This window comes from Pongo abelii, chromosome 2 (assembly GCF_028885655.2).
Source record: "Pongo abelii isolate AG06213 chromosome 2, NHGRI_mPonAbe1-v2.0_pri, whole genome shotgun sequence".
Taxonomy (NCBI): domain Eukaryota; kingdom Metazoa; phylum Chordata; class Mammalia; order Primates; family Hominidae; genus Pongo; species Pongo abelii.
In genome coordinates, this window is record NC_085928.1 from 188534060 (window position 1) to 188548044 (window position 13985).

At 37.9% G+C, this 13985-nt stretch overlaps 1 protein-coding gene across 3 annotated transcripts in view; it reads left to right on the plus strand.

Moving 5' to 3' along the window:
• Positions 1-1338: 1338 nt before the first annotated feature.
• Positions 1339-13985, plus strand: part of KCNMB2 (potassium calcium-activated channel subfamily M regulatory beta subunit 2) — a 303117-nt gene continuing 290470 nt past the window's right edge. For 2 of the 3 annotated variants that reach the window (XM_054553019.2, XM_054553020.2), the window contains exon 1: positions 1339-1802. The gene's annotated coding sequence lies outside the window, so the exon portion shown is untranslated. The remainder of the gene's footprint in view (positions 1803-13985) is intronic. The other variant, XM_009239553.4, reaches the window with a different exon arrangement.

Consider the following 13985-nt stretch of genomic DNA (forward strand, 5'->3'; position numbering starts at 1 on the left):
GGTTTGTGATACTAGGAGAGTTTTCCTCTAAATCACATTTCATTCCTGAGAAGAAACTGTAACCAGTCAAGTAACAACTAAAACTCACACACGATTAGGGCATATTCAAACTGACAACCAGGAGTTTAGAAAAAAAAAGGTTCGAGAACACCCTGGGTAACATAGTAGATCCCTGTCTCGAAAGAGAGAGAGAGAGAGAGAGACAGAGAGAGAGTGAGAGAGACAGAGAGAGAGTGACAGAGAGAGGAAAAGAAAAGAAAAGAAAAGAACGAGAGAGAGGGAGAGAGGGAAGGAGGGAGGGAGGGAGGGAGGAAGGAAGGAAAGAAGGAAGGAAGGAAGGAAAGAAGACAGGGAGGGAGGGAGGGACAAAGGAGTGGAGGAAACAGCATCTTTGCTTTATCAGACATCTGAGCAATTCAGATATTCAGTTATTACATATAAAATAATGGATGCTATGACTCGATCATTGGAGCACTTCTAGATTACAAAACTACCCATAATTAAATAGTGGTGATTTATAATCATTCTCTCCAATATTTTGTTGTAGTAGTTTGTAGCAGTTTTTGTTTGTTAATTGCTACTCATTTTTAGTTCTATAGGCCAGTATAATACATGTCCATCCATATTACATCTGCTGCTCTCTTTAAGCCCTTCTCTGGAGCACACCATCTAGTTTGCGTAGTAACTACTACAAAACTATCGCTCCTGGGGTAACAGGAAGAAAGGAAATGTGGAAGAGAATGAATAAATTGGGTAGTTCTACTAAGAACTTTCTCCGCTTCCTTACTTGCAAAGGTACTTAACTTTTCAGAGGAGCACTTCCAGCTAACTGATACCCTCTTCTCTGACCAATGTTAAGAAATCCCTCTTCTATCTTCCACGATCATGACTGTCCAAAGTGGAGCAAGATAGCGTACACATTCCCATTCTTTCCATCCACCATTCATTCTTTCCGTTTGACAGTTGTGCACGGCATGTGATTGCTTCAGCCTGAAACACAAAGCTTTGTAAGTCAGCATAAAATAAACACTTTATACACTAAATGATCCATTCAGTCTAGTTGATCTATAATTTGAGATTTTGTGTACATGTGTACCTTAAGTCATATCTCAGTAATAATGACAACTTTTCCTATTTGGATTGATTCTCATACCTAACTCCAGAGAACACTTATTTTTGTAACTGGGAAGAGCAGGAATCCCTTACTGGGAGTGAGAGAATTGTTTGGAGAATCCTAGAGTGTTTACTACCAAGTTCGCTTTCCATATCGAAAGTATCTATTTGGCTCTCTCTCCTATAGTTAAGGAGGATTTGGAAATCTGATCCAGTGCAGGGCGATGTCGGTCTGGGAAGGAAGACTGTGAGCCCTCTCTCCCTTTTTAATATGAGAATTCGAAAGCAGTGGGGAAGTGATGTTGGACCTATCACAGCATTTCTAACAGACAGCCTATTACAGTATTTAATAAAAACAGAAACAGCATGCCTATCATAGGCTAATAAATCCTACCTCCTGCACGCTTTAAAACAGTATGAAGCAGCTTTAACGGAGCTCCAGATAACTAATTTCAAGCATGGCTGTCTAGCGTGCCTGTCACTCCTATTGTCCTTCCAAACTCTTTCAGACATTTTGAGCAGGGAGTATTAAAGCTATGAGTTAGAAAGGGTTGTGACATTAATGGTCCACAAAGGCTTTAGACACAAGAGGTAATGATGATTACCGGTGGCTATTTGGAGGACTGCACTGGATCGCTGTCACTAAAAATTAAGCGTGGCTTTTGAGGAAGATGTGACAACTACCGGAGGTAGGATTTGCATGTAAAACAAAGGAATCTGTTGCTGTTTCATGCTTTTTGTTTGTTCTGTGGCGTGCGGATCGTGAATTGCAGCCAGGTGCGGAGTGAGAAGCAGCAAGAGGAGGGAGAGGGGAGTGGGAGATGGTCTGCTTAGAGCAAAACACAGTGGATAGTGTTATGTTTTATGGCAGAAATGCCTCCAGGACAAACTGGCTCCAGGCTTATAGCCTGCTGAGTGTGCATTCCACGTTGCTTTTCCTGTGGAGTAGAATGCTTAGAGGTCACGAAGGAAACACTTTGCCTCTTATCTGTGGTGCCAGCCGGGCTATTGGTAGGGTTGAGTGAAGACTTTCGTGGGTGGAAGGCATAAAGGTCCAAGAAAAATAAAGAGGAAGCGGTCCTTAAGATTTGAAACCTGTTAGATAAATATTTTATTTCTACAGTCAATGTGTTTTGATGGTCAGAGTCTGATTTTTCAAAGGGGAAATTGGAAGATTACGACAAATTTCCCTGACAAAGAACTATTTCCTATGTAATCTATTATAAAAGAAAATTGGGTACCTTCGTCCGTTTTGCATATTGAAAGGCTGACCCACACTGTTTGGGTTCATGGTTTTCCTAAGCACAGCAAGAGTTTTCCACTAAAAGAAGGGGCTTTCTCTCGGTTCCTGCTCTTGCTTTTCAACAACTGCCGGGGCTGCAGATGGAAATGGTGATTCGTTAGAGGTTATGGACTTGACATTTTACCTTTTTGTTTTGTTTTGTTTTTTAAATGAACAGCATAAAAACACAATTTTCCTTCAAAGATGGGAGGGGCTGTTGGGTTCCAAAGGAACCCAGAGGAACTTATTATACTGCTTTGTACTTTATATGGGATCAGTATAGCACAATCAGAAAAGGAAATGTCAGGAAATCACAGGCTGAGATTTCTAAGGCAAAAGTACAATGATCAGAAACCAGTGTTTTCTCAACTTGATCTATGGTGCAAATTTCAGTCTTTGTCATTGCATATGACCCTCAATGTGAAGTGGCAGAAACATAGTAAGTGAATTTCTCTCTCGGTGCTGTTGTGTTGTTACCCAGCGGACTTCACGTACTCTGGGCTGTAAAGATGTTGCTTTATATTCTGAAAAACTCTATATTCTGAGGCATAGATTGGTTATAACGAATGGCAGATACATGATATAATTGTAAATTTATAAAAGAATGCAATATTCTTCAAATGCATCTAAAACTTCCATACTAATGCAGAATTAACTAGAAATAAAAGTAAAAGACAATTAGAGTATGTTTGTTTTCAGCTAAATACTGCAATTAAGGATAAATAGGGCTTTTGCTCTTCTCTGATGCAGTTGAGTTTGTGTATTTGTGAGCTTCTACATATATACTGTAATCCACATACAAAGTTGAAATCATTGCCCCATAGTAGGTAGCATCTATGTTAAAGTTTCCTGTTTGTTTTTCCTAACAGTGTGGTGGATTTTACTGAACCAGCCGAACTCTCTTGGCTGGTCTTTACGTGACCAGACCACATGTCCACGAAATGACTGTATGGAATTCTTGGTGCATTTGATAGCTATGACATCGTTTTCTGCTTCTGTGTGGCCAGTGAAATGTGTGCCCTTGACCTTGTAAAGTCCCTTCTCCAGCCAACTGACCAGTCAAGAATGCATGTATAGAAAGAGAGAGCTCAAAATACACAAACAAAAATACACACGTACATTTTACTTACTGTTGTTAGAGGTTTACAAATTGATATTATTTCTATTATTTTCATTAATTTCATTAAGGGTAAAAGGACTTTCACTGCCTCTGGTCTTACCAATATCTTCTGAATCTAATTGCATCAGGTATTTACTTTAGAGGCAATTCATGCCATGAAAGTTGTCAACAGGAGAAATTATTTTGCTATGGTTATGCTCATAATACTTTACTGATAAACTAAAATGAATTTTCACAATTTTCACAGATTGATGAGGAAAAAGTTTCTGTATTAATTCTTGATGATGTATGTGTCTGGACTGTACGCCCGCAACATGAAAAATATAGAGGAGATATGGTGCTTGTTTTTTTTTCTTTGTAAGCTGTGAGGAAAGCCAAACCAAGTAATTTAGTCAAAACAATCTACTTTGTATCACAAATTAATTTCATTGCCTGTTTACATTGGTAGATATCAGCCAGAACATTTTGAGATATCTTTTTCTTTCAGCTTCTGCTACATCTAGTAATAAAAAACAAGCAATTCTCCAGCTATGCAAAAAGCAAGTCTGCAATCCCCCTTGATATAAAAAATAAGCACAGCTTTAGTCAGTCTTGTTTCCTCAGTCCCCATGGGTAACACAGCCATCGTATCAGTCACCAAGACACTTAGAATCCAGAGTTGTCCTTGTTCTCTGTCTTTCTTATATACACAGACAGTCATCATCCTACTTTATTGGAAGATATTTGACCAGATATTTCTCAAACTAACACAATCTTCCCCTTTGATCATCTCTCCCTCTCATCAAAATATAATTAAAAATAAAGCTTCCAAAAATATTTCTGCTATTATATCAAATAAAAAAGCAGACTGCAAGAATGTATATATAATTTTGTTAATGCATATGTGTGTATGAAAAAAACTGGAAAAAAATGCATCAAAATGTTAACAGCAGTTATCTCAGTGAGGTGGAATTGGTGCATTTTATTCTCTTCATACATTTGCACGGTTGCTATTTTTTTCAAAGAGCATCTATTATATCAATAGTAAGAATAAGACATATCATAAAAGTTTATCTCTACCTCCTGTTGCCATCTTTGCCTGTGATCCTGCTGCATATCATGTAGTATGTCTTTACCTCAAATTCCAAAGTCATTTGCTTGTCTAAGCACAACTGATTAAAGATGCCATTCCATTGTCAAATCCTCTTCATCTTTAGGTTTCTTGGTACTTCAAGAAAAACAGCATTACCCTTTTTCAGAGACTGACTCCTACCTCTTAACTCAGGTTTCTGAAAAACGGGGAAAGAGAGAGAGAGAGTGTGTGTGTGTGTGTGTGTGTGTTGAGTGTGCGTGTGTGTGTGTGTATGATTTCTCCTTATTTTATAAATAGAGGCTTTTTCAATCTCCTGCTGGTTCTTCATTATTTCCTAAATCTTTAAATATTGGAGTGTTCCATGGATCAACTATAAATTTCATCTTTATCTATACTTAAGCCCTAAATGAGTTCAATCAAGTTTCAAGCCCTCAGAAACTTCCCCTATACTGAGAGCTCACAAATTCTAATCTCTAACCTTGACTTTTCCTCTAACCTCGACTTTTCCTCTAACCTCCATACTTACATATCCAACTACCTACCTAACATTTCCACTTAAATGTCTTACAGGCGTCTCACACAGGATATGTGCAAAATCAACTTTCGGAATTCCACAAAATGTCCTCCTTCTATATTTTTCTCCATCTGTGTAAATGGGAACTTCACTGTTGCACATGCTCAGAAGAAAAACCTTGGAGTCCTCTGTGATCCTCTCTTTCTTTCGCACATCACGGGAAATCCTAATGCCTCTACCTTCAAACTATGCCTAGCTTTAATTATTTCTTGTCATTTCCACTGCTACCACTCTGGGCAAGTCACTACCAACTCTCACATTATTACATATTTTTCACAGTTGGTCTCTTACTTCTGCCTCCCTTCTCCCACCCACACGTTCTATTCTCTACCCAACACCGGTGGTCATTTCAATATTGACGTTAAGTCATACCTTCTGCTCAAAAGCCTCCGATGTCTTTCTGTATGACTGCAGATAGAAGCCAAGGCCTTACAGTGGCCCGTGTGCCCTGGAATAATCTGGTTCCTCCCTGTACCCTTCTGCTACCACTCTTTCCCATTCCACTGCCACCACGCTGGCCTCCTGGGCTAGTGCTCAAATCCACCAAGCACTCTCAAACCTCAGAGCCTTTGACTTGCTCTGCCTGCTGCCTAAAGAATTCTTCCCCTGCATAGTCACTTGACTCAGTTCTTTACCTTTTTTCAGGTTTCTGCTGAATGTCAGAAAACTTCCCTGAAAACACCTTTCAAATCACACCCCTTTGTACACTTATTATTCCCAGACAATGCTTTCTTTTTCTCCATAGCATACCATATTATCCCCAGGACATTACATGCTAAGATTTTATTGTCTATCTCCCTTATCCTCAGTTGTAAACTCTATGAAAGCAGGAATTTTTATTTACTTTCTGAAGTATTCATAGCACGTAGAATAGGGCCTCTTATGTAGTAGGCACTTAATGAACAATTGTCAAACGAATGAACAAATTGTTCAATGTAGTAATTAAATGTTTTCCTTCATCAAAATCCATTAGTAGCATTAGATTCCAAGTATAAGATTTTCAACCTCAGAGTCAGAGCTCTGTGTCATAACACTCTGTTGCTTTTTCCAAAGAGAAAAATATTGAGCACCTTCAAGAAAGTTAAGGAAATTTATCAGGATGGTTTTCTTTCCCCTCCCTGCACAGGAGGGTAAAAAAATCACATCACTGATTCCAATCCATGTCAAAGCAAATAAAAATTCAATTTGTCTGAATTTGATCTTATCCAAATGATGACTTCTATTTCAAAAAGGACATTTTCACAGATCTCCTATACAAATGACTATAAATGTTGACACGTCCTATATTTTCTTTCCTCTCCCCTGGAGATGAGGAAAGGGATGGTAAAACCAAGTTGGAAGTGATGATTGGGGTCAGTATGGCTTTCTAAGTGCACAAGCCCCAGTAACCTGTGCAGCAGTAGGAATCAGTTAATACTAATCAATAATCGTACTATTCATTTACACTTTCAAAATCAGCATGGTACAATCTCATGGTCTGTTAAACAGTGACATCTCTACCACTTATACATTTTTTCAACTAATTAAAATATTATATAATAATCTTATTGTACAAATTGGATTTAAATAATAATGTCCAATATTTCTAGAATGTTTTATAGTGTCAAGAGGTAGTGTGATGTGAAAAGAATGCAGCATCTGAGACAAACACAAGCATTAAGACAAGATAAACTTGGTTTGAATCTCACCTTTTCTACTTCATGTTGTTAGATATGAGCTCTAAATTTCTTTTCAAAGAATTAATATCAGTATGTTCAATTCTTTGCCTTCTACTTTTAAACTTAACTTCCTCATAAAGCAACCTTTTTCGATTACCTACTCCACCTGACTCATTCCGATTACCTATTACACCCTGACTCATTCCGATCACCTGCTCCACCCTAACTCATTCAGATTACCTGCTACCTGCTCTGCCCCGACTCCTGCCAAAGCACTCACCCTGTCATTCTCTTTAAATTAGCCAATTGGAATTAGTTTATCCTGTGCGGTCTAACCCCAGCCAATAGGGGAACAACACAGCAGCAGGGGCCACATGTGTCAGGGATAAGGACCCCTTCCCCTCCCTTGTCCAAGTGTGCGCTCACCATTGCTCCATCTGTAAGGGTGCACCCTTCTATAGAAGTAACTTGTCTTGCTGAGAATTAAAAAGAAAATTTTACATTCGAGTGTTATTCCTTTTGCAGAACCGAAACTTTATATTTAACAATAGCTACATGATGTTGGGCAAGTTTCTTAAACCTTACTGAGCCTCAGTTTCTTCAGTGGTAATTGGTGACAGTAATAACTACCTGGTTGGGTTGAAGATTAAATGTCATAATATATACCACTTTCCCATTAGAGTAACTGGCTCAGAGGAGAAGCTCAAAAAGTAATAGTTATCTCATTACTATTGTTATTTAATCTTCACAGCATACCTCAGCAGTAGATATTATACCTTCCATTGAACAGATAAGAAAACTCAGAAGTAGGAAAGTTAATCAAATTGCTCAAGGTCAAAGAACTACTATGCTATCAAAATTTACTCTCTATTCAGCTGTAAAGACTCCTGATAAATTGAATGTTAGATTAACTGTCTTTAATGTATTTGATGACTGAAGGCTACTGGTGGTTAGGAGAATTTTTTTAAAGGAAGGATCTAAAGAATAGAATTTTCTTTCATATTTGAACAATACAGATGTCTCATGTACTCCTTACCTAAACAAAAGTACACTCAAACTCCCAGGAAACAATCTGAATTAATGCAAATTTACAAATTAAGAAAGCCCTTCTTAGACACTCCATATAATGGGGTATTAGGAAACCAGTTTCACAGCCCTGAATATCTTAGTTTGAATCCCAGTTCTGCATCTTGCCTGAGTCTCCCTTTCCTCAGAAGAAATATAGGTAGTAATGGTATATTATTCATGGGGTCACAAGGATTAAATGAAATAACCTGTGCCCAGGTGTTAGTACCATGCTTGGCACAAATTAATGCATAATGCCTATGACCTATTTGTATTAAACTATTATTATCTAAGATGAAACTATAAACTTTAATTGTATATATTATAATACTGCGAGATTTGGTTTAAAGGCCCCCTTTAGTTTTTACTTCTTGGCATTTCATGTCTCCAAACTCATTCAAGAGATGTCATTTAAGAGTCATTTGACCAGAACCAGAAACCAATTTTCCTGAAGTGTATGACATTTGCTCACTGCTTATTAGGTCCAAATGAAAGAAGCAATTCTGGAAAAATCAAAGAAAATGTCTGCCTCTCTGAGATACCATACCTAATACTATAATTCACATACCTGGGACAGAACTTCAACCCAGTACCTTGTCAGACTTCAGCTTCAACATGTCCAGTGTCTTCACTCTGTCTGTGGCTACACTGACTGAAACCCTGAGAAACTGACCAGGTGAATGCACGATCATACAAATGACTTCAGTGCACAACGTGCGTGAAATTGGGAATTAGCCTCATCAGTTACTCTAGATTTAGCATTAATTTTTGAATCCAAAGGGTGTTTCATTTAATTGCTCAATAAAAATGTCACTACCTCCAATTAAACTATTGGGAAACTCTCAAATCCTGATCTACTACATAGGTTAAACTTTCCTTTTCTTCAGTCAATTCGGAGCTTCATTCTGTACCAAAAAACTTCTCAAATTTCTGATTCCTGAAGCTTGGGAACTAATGGTTGAATTTTGGGGGATGTGTTCTTTAATATTTTGTAATTTCTCATATCTTCCTCTGTAAGTGCAACTGGTCCCAACACTAGTATCTCTCTCCAAAAGTGTGTATGTGTCACTGTCATAAAAATGTCACAGATTTTTAGGATTGGATTTTTTTCTTAATCTTCACAATATGTTGCTCCTTTTTGTCGCAAAAATACTCCGTGCGTAATTCTACCACAGTCCTTATTACATTATGCTGTGATCTTTGGTTCACTTACCTGCCTCCTTCCACCCCTCCTTAAACTGTAAGTCTCTGAAAGGTTAAGGACTAGGTCATCGTCATCACAGTACTTTCCGTGCCTAGCAGACTTCATGGCAGTAGTTAATGCTCAATAAGTGTTTCTTGAAAGAACAAATCAGTCATATCTATAGTAGATTTCTTAGTGTCCAGTTTAACCTAAAAAGGGTAAATGCCCACATGGTCAAAAAAATCATATGCCTCAGAAATACAGTGCTGCAGGGAATTATTTTATAATAATTAAGCCCTGGATCTGCCATGGGCTCACTAAACTCTCATTCACCCGGCCTCTCACCTCTTCTCTTTATATTCCCAGGCCCACATCAGATGCTCTTTTTGACTGTTTCTCTCTCCCTTTCTCTCTGCTGTCTGCCCACAGCCACTACCCTATTTTTCTAAAGCACATGGTGGGACCTTCCATTCAAAGCTGACTTTGAGTTTGACAGTGCAGACAGCAAATGCCTAAACCCCCTCCTCATCAAAGCCAGGGTGACAGATGATCCTGGGTGAGAATTTCAGCTCTGGGGAGGGGAGGAAATGAATCAGCAGTCAAATGTCAATTCTGCTGACTTCTTAGGAAAGAAAGAGAAGATACTTATAATACTGGACAGGAGGGCTTTGGCTTACATTTGCCAGCATTATACTAAATAGGGAAAATGTCAGCTGAATCCCACATGTAGATTCCTTGTCATCTTGGTGTTTTCCTGAGTGTAAAATTAAAACTCCAAAAGATTCTGGACATCAGAGCTCATTTTCAGTTTTCAACAAATCTATCTGATGAGAAAAAAAAATAGGCAAGTAGTAAAATATGCAACTAAAATTTTAAAGTCTAAGTTTTAGCCAGATAATTAGGTTGCAAACTCATTGAAAGCAGCAACGATGTTTTTTATAAATCTCAGGTGACTAGAACTATATTAAATATATACAATAGGTTTTTTAAAAACAACCTCTTGATTAATATATGCCCTCCTCCTCACCCTATACCCTGAGGTAAAGCCATATTAGGGAAATCAAGTAAATGCCTTATCTTTATTTACCAGGCTGCTTGACTGGGGATTTAGGGTTCCAGAAACCACACAAGTTTTAATTCCACAGAATCCCCTTTGCACACCATGGTGTAGAGAGGGCTCTTATAAACGGGGAAGGAAAGAGCAGCTTGTGAGTTCTGATGCTGCCTGTTTTTTTTTGTAGAATCCTATCACTCACAGGCATTTCTATGATTGGAAATCATTTACAAAATTAGTCCACATAGGATTTTTACTAAAAAGGATTCAATTTGGGAATTTCTCGAAACAAAGCCCTTACTACACTATGTGTGTCTGGGAATGTCACTGACATAGTTCAGGACTTCATAAATAATGAGTTTAGTTTTGTAAGACATTTGAACTCTTTTCCTCATTGGATTTTTCACTGAAAAGCTGGTAAAGGTCAAGCACCTGACTCCATAACTCATCCACAAAGGTAAAATATCTCTCAAAGTAAAACTCTGAGAAAGTTAAAAATAGCCAGCAATTCAAATGCAAATCTAGAATCTTTCTTTCTTTGCATCAGATGCAGAGAATCATTCTGGACATGCTGCATAAGGCACTTTATGAGAAGGATAGAGAAGCAGTTGGTAAATCTTGCTCGTGAGATAATTCTTGAATGTCTTGAGTTTGGTTTTGCATAAGCATCTGAAAATTTTAGACTATATGAAGAATGTATAGTCCCATCAAACTGAACTAAAACTCCTCCAGAAGGATCCTATTTCTGTAGAAATTCTGGAACTATTGGTTGTCTCTGGATTGTTTGTTTGTTTCCTACTATATTTCAAATGAGGAAAGTAGAAGAAGGGGGAATAAAAACCTGACATCCAGAAGAAAATAATACCTAACTTTAGAGGCCACATTTTAATCACATTTTAACAGGATTAGTCCCATTTCTCCCTCTCTGTGAAGATGGTCATTCACTTGTTTAACTTTGCTTCATGGTGGTTTTATTTGTGTGGTGCTTGGGAACAGCCATGTGAGGCTCTCTGTGTAGATAACTCAAGGTAACTGCTTTGAAAACATAAAAATAGAACAGCACAGGACTCATTTCTCTGTTGGAATGAATCAAAAGAAAAGTTGAGAGAGAGAAATAAAGTTTATGTACAAAGGCGAAGGAAGGTTTAAATAACATATACCCAAATATGAGAAAATTTTTGTAGGTATAGAAAATACAACAATAGAACTGGTACAAAGAAAACTGGCTAGAGAATGTCTATAACAATCTGCTTCTCAATCGTCTAGGTCTATTTCCCCATTGACATGTGGATTTAGTGTTTGCTGAACTGAAAGTGAAAAAAAAATGGTATAAAGAAAACAAATGTGCTCTGATTTACATGCCTATATGAAGAAAGCTGTCTTTTTTCATATAAGCATATAAAGTTGTAATTTTGATTTCAGGCACATGGTGGCATTTAGTATGTTTATTGTAGCTTACATTCTAGTGAGAAGTAATAAGAAAATTAATAAACAAGATAAAAAGGAAGCTACTTACTTCACCTCAACCTATGAACTTCCTAAGGTGTCTACACATTTTAAAAATTCATTCTCCATCCTACTACACTTTAAATTATAGCCTGTTACAGGGAGTAAGTGGGGACTGTGCCCTGACAGAGTGTCAATGTGTCTGGAGAGCAAGAGTCAGCAGCATGTATTTGGAAATAAGGCTAAAAAGTAGAAAAAGAGCCATGCTAGGTAAGACCTTACAGGTCACATTAATGAGTTTGCTCATCATTCTAAGAGGAATGGAAAGCCATCCAAGGTATTAAGCAGGGGGCTGACAAGGTAGTTGCGCTTTCCAAAGGTATCTATGACTGCAATGTTGTGATCAAAATGGAGAAGAACAAAAGTGGATGCCAAGAAGCCAGATGAAAGTCTACTGTAGTAATCCAGATGATGCTAGCCTAGCCCAGGCAGCAGTGAGATGGCAGAAAGATGGCCAGAAGAATATGTGTCAGGAAAGTGCTATATTTGAGTACATTCCCAATGTTCACGTGACAGAAACTTAATCCCCAATGCAACAGTGTTAAAAGGTGGGACCTTTAGATGAGTAGGTCATGAGTGCTCTGCCCTCAAGAATGGATTAATGCCATTTTTGCTGGAGTGGGTTAGTTATTGTGGAAGTGAGTCCCTAATAAAAGGATAAGTTGGGCCCCCTTTTCCTCCTTCACTTCTCTCTTACGTGTGTGTGCTCTCTTGCTCTTCCGCTTTCCACCATTGGCCCCTTGACCTTGAACTCCCCAGCCTCCAGGTATGTAAGAAATAAATCTCTGTTCTGTATAAATTACTCAGTCTCAGGTATTCTGTTATAGCAGCATAAAATGAACTAAGACAAAAAATCACTTCATAGAGTTGTTTATGGACTATATTTGAGATGTGGGTAGAGAAAGAGATGATGTCAAGGATAACGCTATATTTCTGGTTAAACAACTGGATAGATGGTGAGATTATGGAACACTGGAAAAGGACTACAGTTCCCTTTCATCAAAAAACATTTTAAAATTATAGTGTATACTCACTGCCTCTACTTCATATATGTGTGTGTATGTGTATGTGTATGTATGTATGTGTGTATGTATGCATGTATACTCTTGAAATCCTCTCTTGACTTGAATTACGTTTAACTATTTAACTTCCCAGGTTCTCTCCTACTTTATAGTTCTTTTTATCTTTTCTCCTTTCCTGGGCTCTTTATCTTCTCTTACTCTTCAGAGCTTTTTACAGTAATTGCAAATATCATCTATCTACACTTAAAACCCAAGCCATCTCTCCAGCTGCAACCTTGCTCTTCCAACCCAAGTCCTATGTTGTCTACTACCTATGTTGACATTTCCCTGTGGCTGTCACCTTTAGACTTCAAAATTCACTTGGCAAAATTAAACTCTTATCAGACCTAATAAATCTATACTGTCTCGTGTTTCTATTCATTGTACCACAAATCTTCCAGCTATTAAAGCCAATAATTGTCTTCGAATCCTCTTCCAATGATAGATCTAATTGGCCTACAGATTCTTCTTTCAAAATATCTTTTGTTTCTGTCACTTTTCTCTTCAGAGACAAATAAAGTCCCTTTATTGGCACACTTTGGTTATTAAGATAGTTTGCTAAATAACCTCCTCAACTCTACCCTCATATTTTTCAAAGTGGTAGTTATTGAATCACCTGCACAAGAATTATCTGGGGAGCTTTGTAAAAACATCAATTCATGTGGCCCATATTTAATCAGAATCTTTTTGGGTAAGGCCTGGAAATTTACCAAATATTATACATAGATCTATTATATATTATACATTTTGAGAAAACAATTTTGCATTCTCTTTCTGCCCTGGGTTTCTTCTGCATAGATCATGCAAATGAATAGTTTCAAAGCATGACCTTGATCATGGAACTTCCCTCATCACAGCCATTGGCTCTCACTTAACCAAGCAAATCAAGTCTCCTAGGACTAGATGTCAAGACCCTCCAATTTTTGATGGCCAGGTGAATTTCTAGCCTAATCCTTACCTCCCTTCTCTCACCCTGTTACAACTAAACTATACTACTTGCCATATCTCAAGCATGTCTATCATGTCTTTATATCTCTGTCCCTGAGCCCCATGCACTTCAAACCTCCAGAAAAGGTCTCTTTCCCCTATCATTTCCACCTGTCAAAATCTACCAGTTCTCAATGGTTCCTCTTAAATATAAAGCCTCCCCTTAATCCTTTCCCATTTTTCCTCTTCCTTTTCTATTCCTTTCACTCCAAGCTATAAGGAGCCTCTCCAATCTTTGAACTCCTTCAGCAGATTTTACCTTTTGGTACTTGCTTGTAACATAACTATATGTATAAATAAGTTTTCCTTT